This window comes from Takifugu flavidus, unplaced genomic scaffold (assembly GCF_003711565.1).
Source record: "Takifugu flavidus isolate HTHZ2018 unplaced genomic scaffold, ASM371156v2 ctg1097, whole genome shotgun sequence".
In the NCBI taxonomy this organism is placed as follows: domain Eukaryota; kingdom Metazoa; phylum Chordata; class Actinopteri; order Tetraodontiformes; family Tetraodontidae; genus Takifugu; species Takifugu flavidus.
In genome coordinates, this window is record NW_026621862.1 from 1 (window position 1) to 7,308 (window position 7,308).

Consider the following 7,308-nt stretch of genomic DNA (forward strand, 5'->3'; position numbering starts at 1 on the left):
CTCAGACAGCTACAATGGAATTTTCTCCATCTTCGAATTGGAAGACCAATTATATCTTGGTCAAACCTGGACAGAACCTGACTTTGCCGTGTCTTCACAAAAGTGATGTTTCTACCAAGATCTCTTGGTTTAAAGAAACTCGGGGAGTGACGCCGATTCTGCTCGGTACATACTGGATATTAAGGAATCGTTGTAGCTGGGTTAATGACTCCAATCCACGTTTCCAACTACATGCTGGTAACAAAGGAACTAATCTGACAATAACAGATTTGAAGTTATCAGACTCAGCCACCTATTACTGTGTAAATCAGTATTTATCAGTATTTGACTTTACAGAAGGTCATAATGTCATTGTAGAGGGTTTAGGGTTGACCATAGATCAGTCAGCATCACAGTCTATCCAAGCAGAAGGTTCTGTGACGCTGAATTGTACAGTCCATACTGGGTGGACTTGTGATGGGATCACACTGTTTACTGGTTCAGAAACTCTGGACAATCTCAACTGGGACTCATGTACAGCCATACAGGCGGGAATAAGCAGTGTGAGAGGAAAACCAACACCTGTTTCTACAGCTTCTCCATGAAGAACGTGAACACTTCTCAGACTGGACCTACTATTGTGCTGTTGCAGCATGTGGACACATTCTGTTTGGAAATGGAACCAAGCTGGTGTTTGAGGGTGAGTGAGTTTTGAAATCATTTTATTCAAAAGCTGTTAAGTGCTATTTTATGTGCAGATTGTTTCCATACGCCTGTAAAAATAATAAAGCCAACATGACCTCAGTGTTAAAAAAAAATCCAAAATGTAACTTAATTTCTTAATTGCTCTATGTTTAAACACATAGAGCAATTTATAGCAACATGAACCTTAAGTTCTAAGTTCATACAGTCATAAAATTTATGCTGTTTGAATTTTACACCACAGCAGCACATTAAAAACATTTGTGGTCAAAGTATAACTTTAACTCATATTTTTGTTATGTCAGTATAGATCTTTAAATACTGTTATTTTATAAAATAATGTGTGAATGGTGATGCCTGTAGTTTCGCTGAATTAGAAAATAATGACATCATAACTGCCGTGATATAAAGTGAGAAGACAAATAGGTGTAAAGACCTAAATTAATTAGGTCTTTACACCAATTAATTATCTGAAACAGTATCGCGGATATCACAAATTCTGATGCCTCTCGTTACAGATAAAGGAAACTATCTTGTTTTGGTGTATTTCCTCAGTGCGACCTGGATATTTACCATCATCGTGGTTATTTTATTAACCATTTCAGTTTATATGACGAAAAAGAGAAACAGCCATCACTCTCTGGGTAACTGATGTAATATATTTTGAATATTCTAAAAAATAAAATAAATGAATGTTACAGTCACAGCTGCAATTATAAAGGTATGATTAATTACACTTCCGGTCTGCTTTTAGATAGTAATTTTACATTTCTAACATTCCATTTTATTTTAGCTCAGACAGCTACAATGGAATTTTCTCATCTTTGAATTGGAAGACCAATTTTATCTTGGTCAAACCTGGACAGAACCTGACTTTGCCGTGTCTTCACAGAGATGATTCTACCAGGATCTCTGGTTTAAAGAAACTCTGGGAGAGAAGCCGATTCTGATCTGTATGTACAGGATATCAAGTAAATATTGTAGATGTGCTAATGACTTCAAAACCAATCCAACGTTTCCAACTACATGCTGGTAACAAAGGAACTAATCTGACAATACAGATTTGAAGTTATCAGACTCAGCGACGTATTACTGTGTAAATCAGTATTTAAATGTATTTGACTTTACAGAAGGTTATAATGTCATTGTAGAGGGTTCAGGTTGACCATAGATCAGTCAGCATCACATTCTATCCAAGCAGAAGGTTCTGTGACGCTGAATTGTACAGTATACTGGGTGGACTTGTGATGGGGATCACACTGTTTACTGGTTCAGAAACTCTGGACCATCTCAACTGGGACTCATGTACAGCCATACAGGAGGAACAAGCAGTGGTGAGGGGAAACCAACACCTGTTTCTACAGCTTCTCCATGAAGAACCTGAACACTTCTCAGACTGGGACCTACTATTGTGCTGTTGCAGCATGTGGAACATTCTGTTTGGAAATGGAACCAAGTTGGTGTTTGAGGGTGAGTGAGTTTGAAAATTTTTATTCAAAAGCTGTTAAGTGCTATTTTATGTGCAGATTGTTTCCATACGCTGTAAAAATAATAAAGCCAACATGACCTCAGTGTTAAAAAAAAAAATCTAAAATGTAACTTAATTTCTTAATTGCTCTATGTTTAAACACATAGAGCAATTTATAGCAACATGAACCTTAAGCTCTAAGTTCATACAGTAATAAATTTATGTTGTTTGAATTTTGCACCACAGCAGCACATTAAAAACATTTGTGGTCAAAGTATACTTTAACTCATATTTTTGTTATGTCAATATAGATCTCTTTAAATACTGTTATTTTATAAAATAAGGTGTGAATGGTGATGCCTGTAGTTTCGCTGAATTAGAAAATATTGACATCATAACTGCCGTGATATAAAGTGAGAAGACAAATATGTGTAAGACCTAAATAATTATCTGAAACAGTATCGCGCGGATATCACAATTTCTGATGCCTCTCGTTACAGATAAAGGAAACTATCTTGTTTTGGTGTATTTCCTCAGTGCGACCTGGATATTACCATCATCGTGGTTATTTTATTAACCATTTCAGTTTATATGACGAAAAAAAGAAACAGCCATCACTCTCTGGGTAACTGATGTAATATATTTTGAATATTCTTAAAAATAATAAATAAATGAATGTTACAGTCACAGCTGCAATTATAAAGGTATGATTAATTACACTTCCGGTCTGCTTTTAGATAGTAATTTTACATTTCTAACATTCCATTTTATTTTTCAGAATCGCATGTAAGACTCTCACCTCTGTCCAAACCAAAGGTATTTTCTATTAGTCAGAATAAAGTCGTTCATTAAATATTCAAAATGCACTGAGTTCATTGTTGTCATTTACAGGATCGTCCAGATGCAGATGGTTCTGTTTTGTGAAGAAGAAGATGAACAGAGAACATACCTGGACTGAATGTGTTTACTTCAGTGTAAAGCAGTAGAATAGTAGATAGAAAATGACCATTTTCAACAATTTTAGATATCCTGTAGTTTCAGAAAACTCACAAAATAGAAAAAGGCTCTTCTGTGGTTGATTTATAGATATTTGATTCATTGTGTATTCTACATTGTTCAGGATGTTCAGGATCCTTGGTACAATAAAGGAGGAAATAACCAACACACACTTGATTGTCTTGTCCTCCAACTACCAACGAATCATGGTGGAGGAGCTTAAGTGTCCTCAACATCCCAGAATCTGTTTTGTCTTAATTTGCCCCTCATAAGGCCTCCAATGGGAAAGGGGTACTAGGTGGAGGGCCAGATAAAGCACAGATCTCAAAGACATTATCAATTAGGAACAGCATATCCCACTTAGTGACCAGGGGGCCTAGGCCTGTGTTTGGAGCACATTTGTGTGCGACCAATGGCTGGGACTTTGCCCATGGGCCCAGATCGTCCAAACATAAAACAGAGACATGAGTCTGTCTTGCAGCAGGGTCTGGGGCCATATGCATTAGTGATAGGCCATGGCAGGGACACACAAGGATAAAAAGGAGCTCAAGGAAATCCTCAGCAGAAAGAAGAGTTCCTTTTCACATGCTCTGATTCTGAGAAGAAGGAAGTCAATAGAGAAGTTAAGCATGACATGAAAGCAGCCAAGCTATCGTACAAAACCACCCCTTTTACACATGGTCCTGCTGTATCTGCTGTCAGTATCTGCCACAGGCTGTATCTCCCAGGGCTTTATTTCCCCAGGTTTTTGATTGGTGCAACAACTGACTGGAGCTAAATGTCACTAAAACTTAAGAGATTGGTGGTGACTTTTCCAACAAGCACTTGCAGCTGTTGCATGTTTCTTATTTAACAAAAAAATATCCTTAAAGTTAAAAAAAAGACTGTAGATAATCCAGAATGCGCAGCTGTTAATTTAGTGTGACATATAAATTTTTTAAATTCTGTTTGGAAATGCAACCACGTTGGTGTGTGGGGGTGAGTATCACTTTAACTCATTCCTTGTTATGTCAGTATAGGTTCTGCTTCTATATTGTTACTTTATAAAATAATTTGTGACTGGTGATGTCTATTGTCTCCCTGAATTACACAGTAATGACATCATAACTAGCTTAATATAAAGTGAGAGGACAAATTTGTGGAAATACTTAAGTGATTGTCTGAAACGGCATCGCGGATATCACAATTTCTGATGCATCTCGTTACAGATGAAGGAAACCATCTTGTTTTGGTGTATTTCCTCAGTGCGGCCTGGATATTTACCATCATTGTGGTTGTTTTATTATCCATTTCAGTTTTTATGACAAAGAGGAAAAACAGTCATCACTCTCTGGGTAACTGATGCAATATATTTTGAAGATTCCTAAAGGTAAACTGGGAAAATTACTTTAAAAAAATGTCTTCCTGTGTTTTAAAACAGACTCTCAATCAAGATTCCAAACTTCATCCACAGCAAATGCAGAGTGGAGACATTTTGATTTTTTTTTTTTTTAAAGTTTATATGTATAAATAATCCTTATGTACACACAATAACTTACCCTTTATAACATATCTCCAGGGCTACCAAGAGGAAAACAACCTCCATTATGCAGCTTTGAGGAACAACCAGCCCAACAGATCAATGCAGAACAGACAGAATGAATGTGTGTACTCTGCTGTGAGGCTGTAGATGTCTTGTTGTCATTGCAGCTTAACACAGGACCTAATTAAGTATTTTGTATTTACTCATACCGGTTCCTACATTTTCAATTGTATCATTTATCAGTCTCGATGAGGCAAAGTTTTCCTAATAAAGTTGTTTTTTCTGGCCATGTCAACAAATGATAGATTACCTCCATATATTTATATTCATTTTATGAAGACAAAGCTTGTATCGTGCTGTTGCAGTCCTTAATTTGTGAAGTCAAAAGCTGCCCAACAATCGTTTTCACAAGCATTCATATCCATCGGACTATTAAGTTGACCAAAACACCCACTGGATGAGACAAATGCTCCATTATGTGATCATGACCATGTAAACAGCAACAGGCTATGTCTTGGATACATAGAAATGCTAAGGCAGGGGCAGTATTATCCAAAGGGTTGGCGTACTCCTGCTGTGGTCCACCGTGGTCTCTCCTTCCCGAACTGCAGGAATGATTTTTGCTTATTTGGGATCCAACTTGCCAGCAGTTTAGAAAATGTTTAGCTCTCTTTGTTGACCTTTTTGACCTTTTTTGTGAAACCTGGGGCATAAAGACTAACAAAGCAGATAACAAAACTGAACACAATACAAATATTAATTGTTGATTAATTAAAAATACTACCTGCTCAAGATTCCCAATACAACTGAAACCTTGACATCTGTCTGCTGCTTTTGAATCTGCAGACCTTGGTTAGCTTCCTAATTGGTGCATCAGCATTCAGCATGATGAAAAGCAGTCACAGCTGCCATTGTTAAGATATAATCAATTAAAATTGTATTTTGCAACAAAAGACCCTCAACACTTTATTAGAATTGTGAAAAAACTGGCCAAGGGGTTTTTGTCCATCCCTCTCTACTTCTTTATCTCTTTTAGGGGACAGGTGGCCGCTTATCCCACTTCTAACTCACAAAGACAAACAACTGTTCATGCCCTCATTCACTTCTAATGTCAATGCACATGGACACGGGGAGAACAGGCAAAACTCTGCACAAAAAAAACCCTGACTGCAGGAACCTTCTTGCTTTGTGGCAGCCATTTTAGCCCCTACATAACCGTGCCACCCCTGTGTCAGTTCACCTCATGTGTGTCTCCCCTTGTGTTGTGCCACTTTCATCATGTGTGTGATTACTGATCACAAAGTGCCATAATCATAAAGCAAAATCTTTACAAATATTATGGTTATGCCATAATCATAATCTTTGAAAATATTATGATTATGGCACTTTTGAACTACCGTATTTTCACTGTAATAAAAGGCGCAGTCTCAGTTATGGGTGCTATTTCTGTATTTAAAACATACATAAGGCGCACCGTATTATTAGGCGCATGCTAAAACATACAGTAAAAAATGACAACAGAAGTAAAACGGTGAGTTTCGATACATTTATTGAACACAAATTATATTCTTCTCACAAAACATGTTTACTGTTACTGTAAACACTGTTTACTGGTTCAGAAACTCTGGACCATCTCAACTGGGACTCATGTACGCCATACAGGGCGGAATAAGCAGTGTGAGAGGAAAAACAAACACTGTTTCTACAGCTTCTCCATCAAGAACCTGAACACTTCTCAGACTGGGACCTACTATTGTGCTGTTGCAGCATGTGGACACATTCTGTTCGAAAATGGAACCACGCTGGTGTTTGAGGGTGAGTGTGTTTGAAATCATTTTATTCAAAAGGTTTATACAAGTTGTTAAAGTGCTACATATTTTTGTGCAGATTATTTTTATATATATTGTAGAAATAATTTACATAATATCCAGTTTTTAAAAAAATTAAGCCAGAATCCACTCATTTATTTTATTGTCCATAGAAAGGTTACCCCAGTTAGCTCTGTTCAGTTGGTTTCAAAATATATAGCGATTGATAAGGTGCACTTTATGATAGTTTTATTCCTGATTTCATTTCTGAGTTGCAAATACCTGAACAAAAGCTTGTGTTGGAAATATTGTAGCCAAACTAGGAATTTGACGATGATAACTTGGATTTAGATTATGAACCTCAAAAACAATCTTTAATTGGCTTAAACTTGCAATAAAAGGCCATTCCACCTCAACTCATTGGTTTCAGAGCCTGGGTACTTGAGAAAAACTTATTCAACAGAACTGGTGGTTGTTGAGAGTTAATCGCTACCTGTACTTGTTCAAGCTCTACTGCCTGTTCTCTTCACCATGGAACTGAAACCTTGACCTCTGTCTGCTGCTGTGTTCATCTTCAAATGATAAACACACTCAGTTCTCAGTTTACTTCCTGTGTGGTGCATCATCATTCAGCACCTTTCTGGTAGAGTATCTGGCTTTCTCGGTGTGCGTGATGAACAGTCACAGCTGCAATTATAAAGGTGTGATTAATTACACTTCTGGGCTTATTTTAGAGGGTAATTTTACATTTCTAACATTCCATTTTATTTTTCAGAATCGCATGTAATACTCACCTCTATTCAACCAAAGGTATTTTTTTATTGTCAGAATAA

At 37.0% G+C, this 7,308-nt stretch overlaps 1 long non-coding RNA gene across 1 annotated transcript; it reads left to right on the forward strand.

Annotated features, from left to right (window-relative positions):
- Window positions 1-2,705: 2,705 nt before the first annotated feature.
- LOC130519693 (uncharacterized) lies at window positions 2,706-4,612 on the forward strand. The gene is made up of 3 exons (XR_008948431.1): window positions 2,706-2,965; window positions 3,041-4,479; window positions 4,566-4,612. It is a non-coding gene; the product is annotated as an uncharacterized LOC130519693 (long non-coding RNA).
- Window positions 4,613-7,308: the final 2,696 nt, after the last annotated feature.